Source organism: Puma concolor, chromosome A1 (genome assembly GCF_028749965.1).
Source record: "Puma concolor isolate L17-30 chromosome A1, mPumCon1.1.hap2, whole genome shotgun sequence".
Classification (NCBI taxonomy): Eukaryota; Metazoa; Chordata; class Mammalia; order Carnivora; family Felidae; genus Puma; species Puma concolor.
In genome coordinates, this window is record NC_141667.1 from 60253491 (window position 1) to 60276592 (window position 23102).

General features: G+C 44.1%; 1 protein-coding gene across 1 annotated transcript in view; it reads right to left on the bottom strand.

Moving 5' to 3' along the window:
* SLIT3 (slit guidance ligand 3) overlaps window positions 1–23102 on the bottom strand; it is a 594085-nt gene that overhangs the window by 446785 nt on the left and 124198 nt on the right. The gene's annotated exons all lie outside the window — the stretch shown is intronic.

The following is a 23102-nucleotide window of genomic DNA, read 5'->3' on the forward strand; positions in this document are numbered from 1 at the left end:
TTCTCCATCATCAATATGGCTTTGACTCTGGTTCTAACCGTGACCTTTCAGATCAGATCTTGCCTTCAGTCTCCACTTTGGACTCTGGTTCTGGTTATTGGTTCCAGACATTTTCTTCTGGCCTGAGGTCCACTGAAATTAACTAGGTGGCACGGGAGTCTCTTCACGTGTGGGTCCTGCCTCTGAACCCTACCCACCCAGCTGAGACCTGATGCTGCCAGTCCTTCCAGATCTCTGGGTAACACAGACTCCTGACTTCATCCTTTGTTCTGCTTGAATTACTCCTAATTGCACCTCCCCATGCTGACAGCTCCTTGGCATTACCTGAGCCATACCTTCCACTTCCTGGGTTCTTCCTGTTGTCATCACCTACACTATTCTCCTTCTGCTTCTTCCTCAGGTTCCAGGTCCAGCCTCTGCCTGCCTGTCTCATCTCAATGCCAGGAACTGGATCATGCCCAAGCCTGTTCTGAAAGAGGATGCATAGTCTCTGGGGTTAGATTATTGACTTCAAATCCCAGCCCCAGAGTTTCATTGGCTGTACAATCATGGACACATTCCTCAATCACTCTGTGCCTCACTTTCCTCATTGTAAAGTCAACATAGCCTCATGGAGTTGTTGTGGGAATTAAATCTGATAATGAATAGAAAGAATAGTATGATACTTGGTAACTTTTAAGTACACATTAAATACTAGCTATTATACTAATTATGTGGTGTCAACACTTGGGAATTCTAAAATTTATTATGAAGTCTGAAGCAAACTGAGAATGAGAATCAGAGAAAATGAACATGACTGGTTAGAACATTTCTTTGGAATGTGTAAGTGCACCAAGGCTTTTCCAAATTCACCTTAAAAGCAACCTCAGACCAAGTTCTTTGCGGGGTCTATCTCATGGCAAAAAGAATGCTTTACTTAGGAACATTATCAGAGGAAGTTGTCTAAAACTCAGCTCTAAGGATAAGATAGGATGAGAAAGACATTTTGGCCTACTAGGCCTCAACTAGGACCTGGTTAAAGGAACTACAATTTACACATGTGGTGGCAGTTTTTGGTAACCCAGTGTCCACGGCTGGTGTTTGAGTCTTTGAACCCTGTGTCTGTGAGTCAGATAAGAACTAATTTACAAAGCACATCCACAGTTTTGCCTCAACAAAAGGACAATTCACTCAGGTTCTCCCTATCGGTGCGGTCAGCTCTCGGAGGCTGCATTCCTACTCAGACAAAGCAAGACTGTTTCAACCGCTGTCAACACCTCGGTGTCTGCAACTGATAGCAATCAGAGCCTTTCTCCTGGCCCAAGTCACGTTTACATAACGCAACATCATGAACAATTTGGATCTGAAATTAACTTATTGAAAACCTCAATGCCCCAGAAGCTGCTAAGGTAGAAACCTTTTGTCTTAGGTTAAAATCAAATCATTGAAGCAAAATGGCCCCTAAATGAGAATTTTCATTTCTAATGTGGATACAGGGCTATAACTGAGAGACCTTGTAATTTATTAGCCCATAGAAGCTTCAAGAAATGTCAAGCTTATTATAAGCTACCTAGTTCATTCATCTGATTGCTAACTAAAAACCAACAATTCTCATCCTGGATCGTTCCACCCTGATGGGAGTAGGAAATCAACATAATGGTAAAGGGAAAGCCTTGAAAAAATGGTTTCCTCCAAGACGGATGTCTTGCAGAAAGCTGTAACACATATGCATGTGTGTGTGAGTGCACACACACACAAGGCCAAGCAACATCCCATTTAATGACCCTTATGACCCAAACTGAGGATGTCCTGATTGATTCCCACCCCCAGTGGCTACTATAACAAATGTTCTGTTCAGCCAGTCAAGTCTTCTTGCTCCAGCAGCCTGGTCCTGGGATCGGCAGGAGGAGAAGCATTCCCAGGCTGTGGAGGTTTGAAGGCCCATCTCTGCCCCTCCTTTGCCCTGTCTTGGCCTGTTTTCTCCCACTGAGGGCAGCTTTTTATCAAGAGTTCAATAGAGAGAATCTTCTATCTCACTTCTTATGGGCACCAAACAGAATCTTTAAAAGAAAATCACAGGGGATTTAAAGGTAGATTTATATATGAACAAACCATGGCCCAAATCATCAAAGGTCTACTCTGTCAGAACCACTGAGATACCTGATAAAGTGGTTGAAAAGTCCATTTACAGGACATCCTCTTCTGGGAAGATGGAATAGATACAGACACTTTTCCTTATTCTTTCCACTGAGTTTAATTTAACGCCCTGGACATGACATAAAACAAGTATCAGAAGACTCTAAGAGATGGATAGAAGAAGGTAGTCTGGCCAGGCACTTGGAACTCAAGAAATAGGATTGTGGTGAGTTCTCTGGGTTATCTTTCTGCTTCATGTATCCCATACCTAGTGCTAGTGAAGCCAGCAGCCCCAGCATGCCAATGGGCACAAACAAATAAAGCCTGCTTTCCTAGTCTAAGGAGTAGAAAAGAGGCAGCCTATCAAACAGGAAACTTCCAGATGATAATGACTTTACTCCAACCAAACACACTGAAAAATCTATAGCCATCACCTCCTCCAGCACTGGCTGAGTGGGGAAGCTAGACCTCTACCCTCATCAGCCTCATTACTACCCCAAGTCCTTGTTCAGATCAGGGCATGTTATCCTTGCTGAGTAGTAAAGAAATTCTTCTCCATAATGTTAGTGGAGACCATGGGGGGAGTTAGTCTTCTAGATTTACCTGATGGTAGGTAACATGGTGGCTTTCCCCAACGAAATAACCATTGAAGTGGTATCAGAGGAGTCTCAAGGAAAGTCAGTACTTTTACCAATACCCAGTGGTAATGAGGCCACTTCTACACCCTCTACCTTTGTGGTGTTGGTAAGGCCATGTGGGAAGCAGTAATAGGGTATTCTTGCCTTCCCAGCTAGATAGCATCAACAGAAGTTTAGTGGGGAGCTAAGATTCCCAGTCCCACCCAGCTGTAACACAGAGCCCTTTCTTCCAGGTATCACTGGAGTCCAAGTGGTGAATCAGCATTCCTACCCCCACCTGGCAGTAATAAGGCCATGCCAACCCCTCCCCCACCAGAGCAAAGTCAGGAGCCAAGCAAATGTCAGCTAAAGCAAAAGATTTAAATAAGATCCAGAGTCCCATTACATACCCAAAGTATTCAATTTTAATTGAAAATCACCTGTCACACCAAGAACAAGAAAAATCACAACTTAAATGAGAAAAGACAATAAAAAATGCCAATACTAGCATGGATTTTAAAGCAGCCACAGTAGAAATGCTTCCATGAGCAACAAAGAAGATATCTGGTACAAATTAAAAACTGGAAGTTCTCAGCAAGGAAGTGAAGATAAAAGAAGAAGAGCCAAATGGAAATTTTAGGACTGAAAAATAAACTGATCAAAATGATAAATTCAGTGGATGGGCTCCACTGCAAAATGGAGGGAACAGACGAAAGAACTGATAAGCTCGAGGATAAAACAATAGAAATGACCCAATCTCAACAACAGAGAGAAAATAGACTGAAAAGAAATGGACATAGCCTTAAAGACCTAACATGTTATTGGAGACCCAGAAGGAAAGAAAGATGGCAGAGCTGAAAAAGTTCTTCAGGAAATAATGGCTGAAAACTTCCCAAATTTGGAAAAAGGCATAAATCCACATATTCAAAAATGTGAGCAGACTCAACCAGGGTATACAAAACAAAAATCTATGCTAAGACACATATGTCAAACTTCTGAAAACTAAAGACAAAAGAAAAAATCTTGAAAGCAGTGAGAGAGAAACAACCCCTTACCTATTAGAGAAAAAAATAATGTAAATAACAGTAAATTTCTCATCAGAAACCATTTAGTAAATGGCTAGTAAATAAATTTTAGTAAATAAAGTTTAGTAAATAAAACTAAGAATTTGTCACTAGCAGATATAGCCTACAAAGAAAGAATGGTTAAAGGAAATTCTCAAAACAGAAAGAAAATGAACATTAAAAAAAGAGAAAGAACAATTGGAAGAGTAAAAAAAAATATGGGTAATTTTATTTCCTTTTAAGTTTTCTAAATTATGTTTGGTGGTCGAAGCAAAAACTATAACACTGTCTGTTGTGCTTCTCAGTGTATTCGGAAGAAATATTTAAAACAATTATTATAAATTGGGGATGATAAAGGGATATAAATGGAGGTTAGGAAGATTTCTACACTTCACTCCAACTGGTAAATTGTCAACACCAGTAGAATGTGATAAATTAAGTATATATAATGTAATACCTAGATGAACAACTAAAAATGCTATACAAAAAAGAGACATTCAGAACACTACAGATGAATCAAAATGGAATTCTAAAAAAATGTTCATGTAACCCACCATAAGGCAGGAAAAAGAAAACAAAAGAAAAAAAAAGAACAAACAGAAAACAGAAAATAAAATGGCAGACTTAACAAGCCAATAATTACAATAAATTGCATTAAATGTAAATAACCCAAATACACCAATTTAAAGACAGAGATTGATGGGTTAAAATAAAAGATGCATGACCCAAGTATATGCTAATACAACGTAAGCAAAATTGTTACTTGGCTAGTTCCCTTAAAAGGCAACTGGCACAGGGTACCTGCGTGGCTCAGTTGGTTAAGTGTCCAACTTTGGCTCAGGTCACGATCTCGTAGTCCATGAGTTTGAACCCTGCATTAGGTCCGTGCTGACAGCTCAGAGTCTGGAGCCTGCTTTGGATTCTGTGCCTCCTTCTCTCTCTGCCCCTCCCCCACTCACTCTCTGTCTCTCAAAAAAAAATAAACATTAAAAAATTTTTAAAAAAGGCAACTGGCACATGTCCTTTCTTCTTCTTGAATTTTCCTCCATTCTGTCTCTTAGAAGTTATAGGTGATGGCTGTCTTTCCAACTTAGACTGTCAGGGTAAGGCCACAACATAGGGAAAATGGAAGTAAAAGCTAGAGCAACCTGGCTCTTTGAGTACTTGTTACAGCAGAGCTGCTACACCAACTCTGGACTTATCCAAAGATTGTTAGTTCAGAGGAAAATAAATCTCTATCTTGTTTAAACCCTGTTACTATGGGATTTTTCTATTTCTTGCAGTTAAACCCAATGCTCACTAATATCAAAGAGTTATTCTTACTGAGAGCTACTATGGGTCTATCACTATACCAAGTCCTTCAAAGAGATTATTTTAATGAACTGAAGAGGAAAGAACTATTTTCCTCATTTGATAATGATTAGGAAACTACTGCTCAGAAAAGTTAAGTGACTTGCCCAAGGTCACACATTTCATCTGCCCAGTACAAACATAAGAAGTCTAACTGCAGGGCCTGGGATGTTAATCTAAACAGTGTACTGTAAAACCAAGTAAAATCCCTTTTATTTTTTTTTATTTTTTTGTAAAATCCCTTTTAAAAAGAGGCTTGTACCATTCCCTGTGGCTGAAAGGCTTCTTTCACAGTCACACGGGACCATGTGAGTCCAGAGAAAGCTTTTATTTGTCAGACATTCCTAAAGAGTTGGCTAATACTCACATTTATCCACGGGATACAGGTGTGCTGTTTCGAAGTGACACATGCACCCCAGGTTTATAGCAGCACTATCGACAATAGCCAAAATATGGAAAGAGCACAAATGTCCATCAATGGATGAATGGATAAAGAAGATGTGGTGTGTGTGTGTGTGTGTGTATACACACACACACACACACACACACACACACACACACACATATACATACATATACACACACACACACACACACACACATACATACAATAGACTATTACTCGGCAATCAAAAAGAATGAAATCTTGCCATTTGCAACTACGTGGATGGAACTGGAGGGTATTATGCTAAGTGAAATTAGTCAGTCAGAGAAAGACAAAAATCATATGACTTCACTCATATGAGGACTTTAAGAGACAAAACAGATGAACATAAGGGAAGGGAAACAAAAATAATATAAAAACAGGGAGGGGGACAAAACAGAAGAGACTCATAAATATGGAGAACAAACTCAGGGTTACTGGAGGGGTTGTGGGAGGAGGGATGGGCTAAATGGGTAGGGGGCACTAAGGAATCTACTCCTGAAATCATTGTTTCACTATATGCTAACCAATTTGGATGTAAATTTTAAAAAAGAATTAAAAATAAAATTAAAAAAAAGAGTTAGCTAATATTCTTGCTAAATCTATTACCCTTTTGGACATAATCAATCAATTAATGAATCAGCCTCTTCATTCATTCAACAAGCATTTATAAAGGCTTCATGGTACTGGGCCTTGAGATAAGCTAGAAGAATGAATTAGGTGACCTGATCCTGTTCCCATAGGTGTCCCCATTTATAGCCTGGGCACTGAGCTTGTTTACTCTGAAAGTGGATTTTTCCACATCTCATTGCTCAGCTCCAAGCCTAACATGTCAAACAAGCAGACTATGGGGGTTCACTGGTGCCATCCATTCTCCCAGAAGCCCTGCTGTCCCAACCCCCCTACACTTTGAGGCATCTAGGTCAAGTTTCCTCTTTAATGTCCCCAACATGGCAATGGGAGACTCTGACGTCTCACCTTGCTGACAGAAGAAGAAAGGGCAGAGATGCTTCAGAGAGGGTGGTCAAAAAGCTTTGAGATCATGCCAAGCCCCAGCAGCGTGGCTCGGTCTTTCCTCTATGTTCCCTGGAATGAAAAGTGGATTTTTCTAGCTTCCTTCTCACTCCCACGTCCCCACCCAGCTCTCGGCTCCTGGCAGTGCCAGCATTCACATTCAGGGATAACAGTCAAAATCGCCTCCTTCTTCTCTGACAATAAAATACAGCAACCATTTGGCATCTCAGTGTGCCCCAGTCTCCTGACCCCTGGCTGGGTCCCAGAGGATTTGTGGTTGGCTGCTAATCAGAGCCCTGGCCATAGCCATTTCCCATGACATAGCTGGAATTCTCCCACTGCCTGCTCTCTGGAGTCAGCTACCCGGCCAGGCTGAAACTATTTGCTCCCCTCCCACTCTGTCCATCACTGCCCCTTCCTTAGGCTGCGCCTCTGCACCCGCCTGCTGACCAGAATCCTGAGGCCCTCAGCAGGGGAGCTGCAAACCTCTCTCTGCTTTTATTACTGACCCGCAACCCACCTCCTACACTCCTTCAGCCCACAAGGCTTCTTTCAAGCACCCTCCTTCTGAGCAATGATAAACTTTGGTGCCAGAGAAGTTTAAAGAGAAACAGCCACTCCCTACCAAACATATTGGTATCAGAAGTGAGGTCAAGCATGTGATTTTCAAGCTGTGGTCATAAAACAGTTGTCTTTTCTTTGTCATTTCTGGTTAATATGCCTATGAACTAGAAAACCAGTCTCTCTGCCCTTTTGGAGAGCCTGTTCTTAGCCTACCTGGGAATGGGAAAGAATGTGTGCCAACGATGGACCAGGTATGGTGCATTGTGTAGTACTGAGCATATGGACTCAAGCTAGTCTGCCTGGGTTGTAACCCAGCTCCACAGACTTACTTAGGGGAGTTTGGGCAAGTCATAGAACTTCTCTTGGCCTCATTCATCTCTCTGAACAATGAAGAAAATAAGAGGATCACCTCCTAAGCTCATTATAGCTATTACATGAGTTCATATTTATAAAGGATAGCAAGAGCTATGTCCATGTTTGGTAAAAAAAAAAAAAAAAAAAAAAAAACAACTATATATATGTATACTTTATATATGTATATGTGTGTATATACATACATATATATATGTATATATACATACATATATATGTGTATATATATGATATTCAGTTCATTTTCACAATGGCTTGATGAGGTTATTAGAGAAACTCTTTAGAGAAAAGTCTACTGCATCCCTGAGTTATAGAAACTTGTCTGTGGTCAGACAGTAAGTGGCAAACCTGGGATCTGAACTTGGGTTAAACTTCCCACTGTGACAATGGTTCTCAAAGTGAGGTCCCAGACCACCTAGGAACTTGGTAGAATGCAAATTCCTCAGCCCCATCCGGACTTACTGAGTCAGGAATTCTGGGGTGGGTTCAGTGATATCTTAATCAGCTCTTCAGGAGAGTGTGATGCCGAAAGGTTGAGATGCCCTATCACCACCTTCCCCTCACAGCAAGAGAAGAAGCTTCCTTTCTTCCTGTCTCCTGGTAATTGGTACAAAGTGAACAGAACACACACCTTTCAAAAATACACAGAAACACGGGTCTTCTGGGTGCAAGGTGCTGTGCTAGATGCCATGGGGACACAAAGAAATGTGAGCTTCCTGCCTGTGGAGAGTATTCCCTGATTATCAAGCCCAGACAAGCATGTGCACAGAGTTATCCAACAGCGCAGACCACACTAGGAGTCAAAAGCATCAGTGTTCAGAGGTTGGGAGGTCAAACAGAGCTGGTGCCAACTCTGGTCTCCATGTTCACAAGCTGGGACTTTAATGAAGTCACGTGACCTCATGGGGCCGGCTTCTCTCCCTGACTCCTGGGGCTGCTTTAAGGATGAAATGAAATTAGGTCAACCACCTTTCATGGTGGCTGGCACAGGGTATAGGGCTTGATTATTAAATGGCTGGGGTCATCATTAAGATTTGTCACCAGATGATACAGATTACATTGCCAAACCATGACAGAAAGGTAAGATGGGGTGAGGAGATGGCTGCTGAGAGAGGAAGGTTTACAGAGAAAGGAACTTGAACTTGATTTCAACGTAGGGTGAAAATCTCAGCAAATGGACATAAGGGGAAAGAAGAAAATGGTACCATTGATTATTTAAATGTGTTTTTTAATTTAAAAAAATTTTTTAAATGTTTATTTTTGAGAGAGAGAGACAGAGAGAGACAGAGTATGAGCAGATAAGGGGCAGAGAGAGAGGGAGACACAGAATCTGAAGTAGGTTCCAGGCTCCAAAGCTATCATCACAGAGTCCAATGCGGGGCTCAAACTCATGGAACACGAGATCATGACTTGAGCCTAAGTCGGATGCTTAACCGGCTAAACCACCCAGGCACCCCTGGTACCATTGATTAGTAAAGAAGGAAATTAAAAAGCAGGCTAACAGTCAGTAGGCCAAAGCAGTCTGATCTACATGACTTTCACCTTGAGAATGCAGAATCAAGATCTTGTAGTGTGTTAGACACAGCTGGATACAGGCTCTCTAAGCCACTCTCTGTTAACTCACCAGGTGTTCAGGAAAAGGGATGTGGATATTCCTATAGCTATTCCTCTTTCTCTGGACATTCTTTGGAGGAATATCCAAAATATAACTCATGTGCTGGGAAAAATATTTGAAATAAATTTAAGTTTTGATTCTGTCCCATGTATTTTTCCTCCTTGTTCTGGAGTCCTAAAACCTCAACAGCATGAGCTATTAGCCCAGAGCAAGGGCAAAAGACCTGGAAACTTTGGTTTACCTTTTTGCCTAGGGCATATCAGGAAATACTAAAGATGTCCAGGAACAATCCCCAGGACAATGGAAGGATGTGACACGATCACTCTTGTCCTCTTCCAATCTTACGACTTTCAGGCTAGTTTTCCTGTAAAACTTACCAAGACACATTTCTCAGACTTTTGTCCTGTTAGTCCCTTTGGGGCCTGGGCAGAAATGGTGCTTGCTGGCCCCGCGGAGACCGGTTCTGAGGCGGAGGGCAGAGTCCAACTGGAAGATTATGGGAGACGGGCACTGGGCCCATCTCATGATGAGCTCTAAGAGCACCCAGTGACTTATGTTCTGGAGAGATTTTAGCAAGTCAAGATGTTTTGGCTGCTCCTTTTCCAAGCCAGGGTTAAACAACCCAAGACATCTCAACATGACCACATATTTGAAAGTCTAGCCTATTGTTTTAGAATTTCCCTTGAAGGCCCTCTAAACACCACCCTCAGACTCCCCACCAAGACCAGTAACTGTAAGTCAATGCGAGGGAAGATGTGATCGGAAATATTTCTGGCTAATTCAATTCCCTTGGAGGAATGTTTACTTCCAAAGGTCCCACTCTAGAAAGCAGTGGTGGGGCGGGAGGGGTAGGGGGAGGGCTCAGGACCATAGCATCTTCTCCTGAAGAAGCAGTGGAGTCTGTGGTTCCCTTTTACTTTATTGTTGTAGTAAAAATTATCTTTGCGGTTTCAGGGTGTGCTTCCATTCTGGGTGGGATGGTAAAGGGAGTGATTTGTCTGCCACATTACTCAGCCCCAAAGTATATGTCACTAGGGGCAAACTTGGCTTCTGCATTTTCCCATTCTCTCCGGACAGTTCTCTCATCTCTTGTGAGTCAGCCTTTTCCTGGGCTGGACCCAGCCAAACCCTCCAGGCCCTGGCTCTGCTAGATAAAGAACAGTTGTTTGGGTGGGGGGGCAGTGACCCATGCCCCTTTCTGCTGGTATGTGGAGCTATTGTTCTCTGGGCCCACGGTTGCTTTGAATTCTGACATTCTTAAGATCAGGATTAGCAGATGTGTGCCTGCCTCACTGGGCTGCTTTCCACTTCACTTCAACTGCAAGCCTACCACAGGCCCTGTTCCCTGGATTCCCATGCATGGCTGGCCATCCCAAGGTGGCACCAGGGAGAAAGATGGGGGCAGACACACTACATGAGCTACCCTAGATGTGCTGCCACAGGATGCCAGGGGCTCCCCCCAGGCCACTCACTGCTGTGCCTCTCTGAGGCAGCCACGGCCCTAGCCCCACTTGGTTTTCTCACCTGTCAGATAGCAGTGATAACTCAGGTCCTACTGGACTCCGGGAAGGATTAAGAGAAGTGATGGACACATAAGCATGAAGGAACTACAGAGCACCTGGCTCTAGAGAGGCTACTCAGGAGACACTAGATCCCCTTTGTGGGGAAGCACCTGCCTTTCCTACCCCAGGTGGCTGTGGGAAGTAATGCAGGCTATGCGAAAGTATGAAGAATCTCCAAAGGGCTCCATGCGTGAGGAAACATGAGCACAATCCCTGAATGTGTGATGAGTCTCAACTTGTGCCCAGGCCAACCTGAAAGAGGGGTCGTGTTGTATGCTCCCAACAAATCAGAAAGTGGTTTCTGCAGCCTTCCTTTCTGCCTATTTTGAAAATGACTTTTCAGAAAGCCAGAAACAAAAGGTACAGCAGCAACTTCAGTGATTAATCTGATAAATTATAAGAATAGCCAACATTTATTGAGCACATACTATACATCAGACACTGTTTTAAGTGCTTTACACTTATGGCAATCGTATTTCATCCACATAACCCCATGCATGCACACGTGCATGCATGCATGCGTTCATTCGATAGTGTTCTTTTCCAGATACCCACGTTGTTCTTTGTCTCACCTTCTTCAGGTCACTGCTCAAATGTCACCTTTGTACTGTGGGCTTCTGTGGCTACCTCACCTAAAATTCACCTTGCCACCTGCAATCATCTCTGTGTAACTGTTCTTAGCATGTACCACTATCCAACACACTAGTTGTTTTACTTATTAACCTTGTTTATGATATGCACTTCTTACTAGAACATAAGCTCCCTGGGGACAGGCATTTTGCTCTATTTCTTTTTTTTTTTTAATGTTTATTTATTTTTGACAGAGAGAGAGAGAGAGCGAGCACAAGTGGGGTAAGGAGCAGATAAAGAGGGAGACACAGAATCTGAAGCAGGCTCCAGGCTCTGAGCTGTCAGCACAGAGCCCAATGCAGGGCTTGAACCCATGAACTGTGAGATCATGACCTGAAACAAAGTCAGACGCTTAACTGACTGAACCACCCAGATGCCTCCATTTTGCTCTATTTCATTCCCAGCTGTGTCCCCAGCAACTGGAACAGAATGGTCTAGCTCAGAGTGGGTACTCAACAGACATTTGTTGACTGAATGAAACCTACAGGGTCAGTAGTATTAACATCATTATGTCTATCTTGCAGATAAAGAAACTGAGGCTTGGTAAGGTTAAATAACTCATCCAAGGTCACATAGTAAAGATCAAAGTCAGGATTCAAATTCAGAAACCACACACTATATTCTTTCACTTTTCTGTCTAAGGTCAGCGTCTGTTCCTTATTTTTTATTCTTCCTCCTCCTTCTCCTCTTCTGGGATCACTGCTTTTGTTTCTGGCCTTCTTTTGCATAGAGACCAATGACACCCCTCCCCCTCCAAAGGACTCATTCATCCCCAGATACAGACTCATTTGCTAACACGTGTTCTTAATGAGAAAACTGCTGCCCGGTAAATGATTCACTCAGTGTGTTCATGCTCAGATGCTTCATTTAGCAGCGGACATATCAAGGTACACGATAGTGGTGTTATTGTTGGCAGGGTGACGGGAATCTTCCTGAGCAACAGGGCAGAAGTAAAGGTGGCAGAAACAGCCTGGGTCCCAGAGCCACACACGTCAGTCTGATTCCTAGTGAGACCTTGTTATAACAGAGCTGTGAGATCTTTGTCAAGTCAGTTCACCTCTCCTGGCACCCATCTCTTCACTGATAGAGAAACACTCCCTTGCATTTTGGTTAGGCTAATCCAGTAAGCACTTAACAGAGGGCTGGGGAATTGGTGGGTGCCTCCCCGCCAATATCAGCTTCCCTAATGCTACAGGTCTCATCTTTTCCAGTTTATGGTTTATTCCAGCAATAGTACTGAAAGTACAGGTAGGAGAAACTCAGGAAAGATAGAAATGAGGAAAATGATCCTTCCTGTCTACAAAAGTCCATAAGAATCTGGGACATTCTCCAAAGTGACATTCCCACCTCCCTTCCCCTACTCTTGCATTAGTAACAATGATGTTGGCCAACATGAACTGAATGCTTACTGAGTTCCAGGTCCTGTTCTAGGCACTTACATACCTTAACTCATTTCATCCCCACAGCAATCCTGTGAGCTAGGAACTATTATCATACCCATTTAACAGATGACAACATTGAGACCCCAAGAGATGAAATAATCTTCCTGAGATAAGGACCACAGGATTCAAGCCCAGATTGGCTGAATTTGGGCACTTCTGCTCACCCCACCTGCCTCCTCACAGGCAGGAGGAGGTGGGAGGGGAGGAGGGACAGGGAGTGCGTGAACTCTGGAAAGTGCTTTGACCTGGGGGAAGGGGAGCACACAGCTCTTTTGGAGCACTACTGGAGAACTTCCTAATATCTCCAAAGTGAGGATTTGGATTTTAATGCTCTGTTGAGGTTCCTGGCAATGAAGATGGGCATTAATGAGGGAATTTCCTGTGGGAGCTCCTCTTCATTCTTTTCAAGCATTTCTTTTGTACCTTAGGTCAACAGAACCCGAGTCCCACACATCCTCCTGGGCCATTCATTCTGAGCACGGGTCAGCCCCTTTCTACAACCTCATGGTAATGAAAACAGTTTCTAGACAGTAGGCTACATGACTTGCAAAACTGTGATTTAGCACTTATTTCCAAAATTGTTTGCTCAAATCATTTTTAATTAGGTAAAAAATAACTTTAGAAAATGATAAGTATTCTGCCATCTTGTTTTCTATTGTTCCAGGACTATAGATTCTCAGAGCCCTGGGACTGCTCAATAATCTGGTAAGTTCTATGCCTTAGAGCCTTTTGACAGGGTAACATGTGCTCCATGGAGTCAGATGATAAAAATAGCATACACTTACTGGGACAGTGTTAATTAAATGCTGTGCACTGTGCTAGAAGCTTTACATGCATCATCTCATTTAAATTTTACACAGCTCAATGAGGTAGGTGTTAGTATCACTACTTCAAAACAAAATAAAGTAAAATTGAATCTCTGGGAAATGAAGTAACTTGGCAAGGACTCCAAAGTGTCAAAGTCAGAATTCAAACCTATGTCTGTCTGGATTTCACAGTCTTGAACCATTCGTTGTACAGAATCTTCTTCGAGCTCTCAACTATAAGGAATGCTCCTAACGGCTAATGGCTGATGTCTGACCTGCCTGTATCCTTCAGTAGAGACCACAGGAAATGGTGACAGGATGTGGCCACTGGCCAGAGACCCTGCCGGGATAGCTCTGTGACTCTTCTCCCTCCACCATGGTAGTGGGAATTTTTCTTAGGAGTCATTCATTTAAGATACATTCCAAATCCGTGATCCTGGAGCACTGACAGCCCAGGAGAGGTTTCCTCTTCCAACTCATTTTGGGGGGTTTCTTTTTTTTTAAGTTTATGTATTTATTTTTGAGAGAGAGAGTGAGCACCCACAAGTGGGGGAGAGGCAGAGAGAAGGAGAAACAGAATCCTAAGCAGGCTCTGTGCGGTCAGTGCAGATCCTGATGTGGGGCTCGAACTCACCAACTGTAATATCATGACCTGAGTCGAGATCAAGAGTCAGAGACTTAACCAACTGTGCCACCCAGGTGCCCCTCACATTGGGGTGTTGTTAAGGGCTAATAGAACCCCAGCTGCCTTCAGTTCTCAGGCATAAGTTCCTCATCTGTAAAATGGGGAGTCTGACCCTCATTGGGGGTAACTGTACCTAGAGAATGTGCTGCCACTCCGGGTACTGACTTCTGGGCAACCAGGCGTAATAGATATCAGGGTGCCTGCCCGAGTTTGGATGGGCCCCAGAATCCTTTTCAACGTATTACCCTGCATGCCATTTATCTAATCACAGTTGGCATTCAAGATGTAATCTATTTGCCATGCCTAAACGAGAAGATCTCAAAGGACCCTTCCAGATGAATATATCATTTTATGGTATGTCTACACACGAAGTGTATGAAAACACACATTTTTTCTGGAATAAATAATGGAATCAGCTTTCAATGACATAACTTGGGAAAATAAATTAGCTGGCTTCTCCCAAAACTTTCCATGTAAAAACGTCCTGAGTCCAGGAACTTAGAGATGTCAAATGAGAGAGAATGGAAGTTTTCACGGTGCAGAAAATTAGAGAGGGGATCCCTGGCACGGGAAGTCTCTCTTACCACAGAGAATTGCTGCTCGGTTCAGGTAGTAATTAGCGCACCCCAAATCACTTGCCGGCAACAACATAAGTAAGACCTGGAGACAGAGAGGCCTGAACTTTAGAGAAGCAGCATTACCGCAAAAACAGGGCCCTGACCCAGGGACTCTGAGATGAAGTGAAGCAATTGTTTCAATTAAAAACAGACGTTCCCATTTCTCTAAACACCCTATTTGCAAAGCCCTACCAGGCAGAGGACCTCCAAGGCCTGATCTTGACCATGTGACGCCACTAGTGGCTGCACGGACCAGCCACACAGACTGAGTCCAGCCCTCCCCCCGGGGGACAGCTCTGTAACATGGGGCAGGCAGCTCAGGTGTGCCTTTCCTGGGACAGGGAATGGTGTGTACAGGTGGAGGACTTCCTAGGGGGATGCCCTGAGGGGGGATCCTCTCTGTGCTTGCATGATTGCACCCAGAGTGGGAGATCTGGTCTTGCCGGACTGGAGGTGGCAGATTCCTCAGACTCCCACATTTGAGAGGCTCTCATGCTGGACTTCAGAGGCCCAAAAGAGCATTGAGGATGTCAACTTTGCTGGACACCCTATTCTATGGGATGGAGATCATGAGGTCTGCCTTACCCACTGCTCAAGAGTGAAAGGACTGTGGGAACCATCAAAGAAATGCCCAGCAGGGTCTTCCACAATTTCCAAATCCAGCAAAGGAGTGTGAAATCCTGCTAGGGACCTGCTCTTCATTTAGGGGAATGGAGAAGCAGCCTGATGGCCATCCCCCTTCAAAGATCTCTTCCATCACTGCCCGATCGGTGGCCCTCGCTTTGTGAGCCTCAGATGCCTCTTCTGTACAATGCTGCTAGAGAAGAAAGGTGGTCTTGTACCCAGATTTTAAAGACTACAAGGGTTAGGAAAATAAATGAGCAAGGCTCATGTGGGGCAGTGACAGTGATGGGATTTTAGCAATTTGGAGAAAGCATGCTCCTCAAAAGGGGCTCCCAAGACTTGGCTCTGGGGACTGCTGTTACATGGAAATCGGGGCCCTGTATTGCTGCCAGAGCTCCTGATTTGCAGAGAGGAACAAGCAATCTGGATTTTTATATGAACTCTCAATTTTTAAATGTAGTCCATTTTTTTTTTTAATTATGCAGGCCAAACACAATAGATCTGTGGGCAGGATTCCATCTGTGGGACTGCCATTTTGCAAGCTCTTTAAATGAAAGGGTGGCTGCCAGAAGAACAAAGGTGATTTTTCCAAATCTTTGACTTTAGCCACTCAGGTGTCTGAATTAAACAGGCAAGTAAATTAACCAGCCTGTGTGTGCAGTCTACTCCAGAAGACAACATGATTGTCAACCATGCAGGTGGGAGAAAAAGACAGAAATGGAGGGAAGACCCTGTTTAATAACACCAAAGATGAACAGCAGTCCATTAAAACAATGCAAACGATATCATCAGAAGTGTGATCAAAGTGGTTCTGGAGATCACAGTGAGGAATCTGGGGGACCAATGTGGGATGAGATTCCCACAAGGTCTTCATTGAATGGGGGGGGGCGGTGTTGAGGCTTGTGGACAAGATAAAAGTAACTGACATTTACTGAACACCAAGCAGTCTACTAAACGCTTTATAAGGAATACTTCATTTAATGTTTGCAATAATCTTCCAACTTAGAATGCTTACTCTTAAGAACCACATGGCACCATCTCTAGCCTTGGATAGGTCTTGGAAGAGAAGGTAGGGCATCCCAGGCAGGAGAAATAGGCATGAACAAAAGCGTGGGGAGTAGTAATGGGTCAAACAAGTGCGTGGGCAGAAGGGGAGGGGGAGGTACGGGCATGTGTTGAAGGTTTCCTTTGTGCTTAGGTGCTTTGTGCAAGAGTCTGACACCAAGATTCCAGAGGTGACAGCAGCCCTGAGGTGGTGTAGCACTCCCCTGATCTGAAGCCTCAGGAAAGAGAAAAAGTATCTGAGAGCAATTCAGTATTTCCTCTGGGAGCTCCATGGTGATCAATCCAGGCTGGTGATTCTGAGGCTCCACTTAATTGCCATTCTCCCCACGGAAGGTACATGGATCAGACTACAGTCCTGAGGGAAAGGGTGGCCCAGCAGGAAAGGACCCTAGGCTAGAATGTAGCCCACCCTGTAAACGCATAAATATTAATAGCTTTGGGGAATGTGCTGAATATTTGCAGGCATCCCATCTCATAGGATTCAGCTGGGAAGAATTCACTCCACCTCTGGAGGGAGATTGGGCGGGCTGGGGTAAGGATAGTAGATTCAGACAGGGATCTGGGTTCCCACAACCCACTCAGAATCCTCAGCAGGGCACAGATATTCTCTTCCTTTGAGGCAAGAGGAATTCTGCAAAGATAGAGTCAAAGGGGAAATGTTGAGGGTGGTGGGCCCCGGAGAGAGAGAGAGAGGACCAGGAAGTTTAGACAAGTGGCACAGAGGGAAAAGAACACCTTTCCTCTAGCAAACCAGGGGAAGCTTTGAGAAAGAGGTGGGATGTTAAGAAAGCCTCTGAAATGCTTCTGGACCTCAGTGGAAGGAAGTGCCTGAAGAGGTACCTTAGCACCGTATCAGAACCAACAATGAGAAGGCTCTCGAGGGCCACAGTGAGATTGCAATTAAATGGTGCCTTAGAATCACCAACCTGCTTTGATCACCATGGCATTCCCAGAGGAAATACTGAATTGCCCTCAGTATTTTTTTCAGGCTCTATGGATTAACCTAATTTATAAAAAAGTTTTAACTAACCTCATATCATCTCAATACCAGTCCTATAAACCTCAAGACCCACCAAATGCACCATGAAAACAGATTCCACAGTCAAAAAATGGGAACTAGTTGCATGCTTGTTTTCACCTCTTGGAAATTCACAATGCGTATTGACAAAATAAAGTTTCAAATAAGTCATGCAATCATGAAGCCTTCCATATTTCCTTTAAAACATTTCCCAAACTGGTTTGACCAGGACACTTTTTTTTTTCTTTTTCTTTTGCTAAAGATCTATTAAGACAGAACACATCTGGAAAATGCATATGTAGACATTTAAGAGTGATGTTCAAATCCTCCACCTCAAATACCTCTGAGGTAATTAGTTCTACAAAATCAACATCTGCTCTATGGCACTACTTCCCATTTCTTACGAACTGAATGTTTGTGTCCTACCATCACCTCTAATGTGATGGTATTTGGAGGTGAGGCCTTTGGGAGGTAACTAAGATTAGATGAGGTCATGAAGGTAGGGTCTTCATGTTGGGATTAGTGCCCTTATAAGAGACCAGAGAGTTCTCTTCTCTTGTTCTCTCTCTCTCCCTCTCTCTCTCTCTGTCTCCACCCCCGCCCTCCCTCCATCCTTCCCTCCCTCTTCCCCTCCCCACCCCATCTCTTGGTCTCTCTCCTTCCATGTAAGGATACTTCAAGAAGATGGCCATCTGCAAGCCAGGAAAAGAGCTCTCACCCCAAGTCAACCATACTGGCACCTTGATCTCAAACTTCCAGTCTCCAGAACTGTGAGAAATAAATATCTATCGTTTATAAGTCACTCAGTCTTTGGTATTTTGTTGTAACAGTCTGAGCTAAGACATCGTTTACTCAGTTTTTTCCAATAAAAATATTTTAGCACTGTACTAAACCTTGATAACAACAACAACAAAAAAAACAATTCCCCACTCACAAGTGGCTTAAAGTTGGGTAGAAGGTCAGGCAAAGCATCAGTCTCAAGAGTAGGTGTGGTTGATCCTCAGATAATAGTTCGCCCAGGAGGCTAGGGCCAGAGGAACTCTTTCTAATACATAAAACCAGTGACATCAGGGAGGACTTCCTGGTGGAGGTGAGATGATAGCTGAGTTTTAAAGAGTGACATTTAATTAGACAATACGATGTGAGAAGAGCCTTCTAGATATGAATAAGAAGGCACAGAGATGCAGAGAAAATAAAACCTGGTGAACTTCTGAACTGCAAAAGGCAGTTTTGAAATGGCAGGATTAGAAGAAGTGAGTGAGGGCATGGCAGGAATGAAAGCGGGAGAGGGAGGCAGAGGAGAGATCTAGACTTGCATCAAGTCTTCTCTGTTCTCCTAAAGTCCTGCCAAGCTCCAAGAATGCTGTCTCTTAGCTCTGGAAACAAGGGCATGGCCTTTCCAAGTTGCCTCCCTTCTTCCCATGATTTCCCCAGCCTTAGGAATTCAAATGTTCACTGCTCCTCCAGCAGCCTTGATGTCTTCCCAATCCTATTAAGTGTGCTTCTTTAGCTCCCTTTGTGTGAGTCCTGGCAAGAGCTGCAGATCTGCCTTCCCTATTTTAGGGAAGACGAGGAATGAAATAACAAGGCTCTCTCGACATGGCTGCTGACTTGAACAGGCCTAATGTTCTGCATATAAGGTGACTATGACCCTTGGAATCATAGTCAGAACCCCACCTGGTTGAGGCATGTTTGTTCTCAGCTCTGTCTGCCTAGAATCAATCCAACTTCCTTCCAGCAACAGAAGGTGGGCATGTGACCCAGACTGGGCTGATTATAGGCTCAGGATCTGGCCAGGGTGACTGGTCCAGAGACCAAAACTGTAAGGATATAGTGCCAGTCTGCTAGGGTTCTATCACAGGGGAGCACCCGAATGAATGGAGCTGCCAGGCAGAGAGCTGCAGAGATGACATCTGGAGAGTCACAAAGACCCAGTGGGCTCTAGGCCTAGAACCTTGGGATCTTTAACACCAGTCCCATCTCATGGCTTTGTGTTGTCATTGTTGATGCTTGTTAGTTTTTCCTTATTCTACTTTGCTTCAGGTTTCTATCAGTGGTAATCTTGAGACAGTCCTAAAAATCCCAGTTTCTCTAAGCTGGAAGTGGTCACACCCCAAGAAGCTATACACAGACCCTGTAATAATTTCTAGAAATTCTCTGGAGACAGTTGGGATATCATGAGAAATGGCAGAGGGCACAAAGACAGTACCTCTCCTCCTCAGAGTGAAGACATGACCTGATGTGTAGTGTATAATGAGCTCCAGGGTTGGAAAGATATGGGTTCTGATCTTGTTTCCATCTCTCCTTAACTGTAAGACCATAAGTGCTTTAAACTTCTTCCCTCCACATCAAACGGACATAAAATGTTCCACCTCACAGGGATGGAAGGAAAAAATGAAAATTCCAGAGAAAGAACTTGCCCAGCATGTAGTACAACACAAAACAATGTTAATTCTCTTGTGTGTCAAGATATCCTACTGAAGGCAACCCATCAGTACTCACAATCCATGCCAGTTCCAGGAGAAGAGAGGACTGAACCAAGAGCCTTTGTGGCTTGATCAAAAGACAAGTAACAGCAAGGCCTCATCTGTCCCATCTGCCTATTTCCAAATCGCTCTTTGCTTTCTATCTCCCAGAACAGCAGCTCAGCAAGGATGAATGAATTGTAAAAACGTCTTCCTCTAAAACACAACTTCCCTTGACATGCATGCAATACACAAACCTTTTGCTTCATTCACATGTGGTGGAATGTTCTCTCCCCCACACCCCTGGCACAGTCCATAAATGCATATCCATTTATACATGGGTAAATATATGTCCATCTCCGCAGAAAAAGCCTTAAAGGGAGAGGCTGGGTCTGTGTATCCCACTCCCTGCGGAGCTCGGCAGAATATCATGGATAATGATGGTAGTGATGGAAAAGCTTGGATTTGTGTTTTATCAGGCACAGGAAGAGGGAAGAAAGTGGAGAGGAACCCACTTAGCTCTTATGAGTCAGACAGCAGGTTTAGGCTGAAAATATACCATCACCTTTGGTTGTCTCCACGCCCCTGGCTGTTACATACATTCAAACATTGGACACTGAGGTTCTAAGGAGCAAAATTATGTATCCACATGGCTGAGCTACTCTATGGCATTTGGCTCTGTGTGTGTGGCTTTCGCACCTCCCACCCCTGGTGTGTGGAACGGTTAAGGTGTCAGGCAGATTCGGTTCTCAGCTCCACCATTTATACATTAGCTTGAGCAGATTTTTTATAATCTCTGAGTTTCATTTCCTCTCTGATAAAATGGAACAGTTACACCCACCTCACAGGATGATTATGAGGATTAAGTGAGCTCTTGAAGATTACAGGGTTTAGAACAATGTCTGGTGCTTTGTAAGCACCCAACAAATCGTAGCTGCTGCTCCACGGTTGTGTTATTTACTATCATTTCCACTGTGCCCTCCTGTCTTCCTAGGTGCAGAGCCCAAAGACTGCTTTGCCAGGAGTTTTAGGTCACGTTTTCAACCAGAGATGTCTATACCTGCAGCAGGCACGCTGCTGATGCCTGCAGGCCTGTGGACACCCCACCCTTCTCACACTCACAGCAGAAGTTCGGGGCATCAGAGTCTGGCTCCACGCTGCTCCAAAGCCTAGAGCACTGCTTCCAAAGGGTGCAAGAGCCAAGGCTAGCTTTCAGCCCTGGCTGCAGCACAGCTGGTGGCATTCACCTCCCCCAGAAGGAGGCCATATGGACCAGGCTCTTTCTTCAGCAACCGGCATTGCATGGGCAACACAGGCCATGGAATAAACTTTTATCACCCAGGCTTTCTTCTTTTTGGGTTTTGTCTTGCTGCCTGACAAGTGGCTGTTGTGTTTCATGATAAGGTACTCTTACAACTGCTCCACCATCTACCCCACTGCGTGGGTGGACTGAAGAAAGCAAGAGCCCCCTCACTTCTCCTCTAGCTTTGGTGTTCCTTGTGACTTGGCGGCTCATGTGACCCCTTTCAGTAGCCCTTCTGCCTAGATACATCCTCTCCCACTGCCGAGGCCTCTGTCCTTCTTTACCTTGGGAAGAAGTGAGGTTTAGCTGAAAGGGCACAGAATTTGGAGCCAGACAGTGAAGGCATGAATCCCAGTTCTGCAATTTCCTCACTGAAGGACTTGGGCAAAACACCTCACTTTTCAGGGTCTCCGTTTTCTCTTCTGTCAACTGGGCTCACAATCCCTACCAAACCACACAATTGTTGAGAAGGGTCAATGAATAGTTTCAGAAGTCCTACAAAGCAAGATAACTGTTCTAGTTCCCTTCAAATTTCCTTCAGACTGAACTGTCTGAAGTAAAGTTAAGGGGAGTCATCCAATTTAATCCCTCCATCTCCATATAAAATATTTGAAGGTTCTTCTGGTAGAGCAAGGCTCAGCAAACTTTCTATAGAGCCATATTGTAAATAATTTTGGCTTTGGGGGCCATACAGTCTCTGCCACAACCATGCAACTCTGCCACTATAGCACAGATAGGGTCACAGACACTATGTAAATAAATGGGTGTGGCTGTGTTCCAATAAAACTTTATTTACTACAGCAGGTGGCAGTGGGCTGGACAGGCGAGAAGGTTGTAGATTGCCCACCCAGGCCTTAGATGTTTAAAGAGTTTGGAGCTGAGGAAGAGCATCCCCCTTGCCAAGCGAACCAGTGGGCCAAGATCCTCTTTCTGCCAACACCCCCTCAGAAACCCACCCATCAGAAATGCAGAACCCTTGCCAACTGCTGAAATTCTCTCTGCCTTTGAGAAACTGGAAGTTTAGATTTATGCACGTGGCAATTTGTTTCACATAATTCTGTCAGTAATTACACCGACTTCCACCAGCAGCCATTAGGTAAATGATTTGGCCCTTTCCCCTGAGTAATATTTTCCCCCACTGAAATAAATGGAGGGTGCACTTCTCTCCCATAAGTTAAGCATATTATTTGCCTCATCACACAAGGCAAATGCGGTAGCTCCGAGCTATTAGTCTATCACTGCAGCGATCAGACGGCCAGGAGCCAGAAATAATTTACAAGAGGGAAGTAAACAGGGCCCCAGATAAATAAATAAGAGGCCGGGGCTGGTCTGGGGCCTGAAAAGATTAAGTAATGAGACTATCTAGCAAGAGATTTAGTGCTAAGTGAGCTAGGACCAGAGCAGTCTCCCATGGAGGAATCAAATTATATCATTGGAAAGAGATATTATTGAAGGCCCTCATGCTGAGCTGGGAAATCAGCACTGCTTGGGAGGGGAGGGCTGCCATCATTAGCATAGCAATTTGGGACTCCACACTGAAGTCTAGCTAATTAGCTCCAGGTAAATGGGTTATTTATGACAGGTAAGCAGGGTGCAGTGCCCTTGCCCACTAGGAAAACCTGGTGAGTTCCTCAGTGTCTGCTGGGTTATAAGTAACAGGCTGGGGTCTTTTTTCTTAAATGCACAGGCTCCTTATAAAGAATGTGTCCTTACAGAAGTAAGGAAGAGGGAAAGAAGAGGGAAAGAAAAT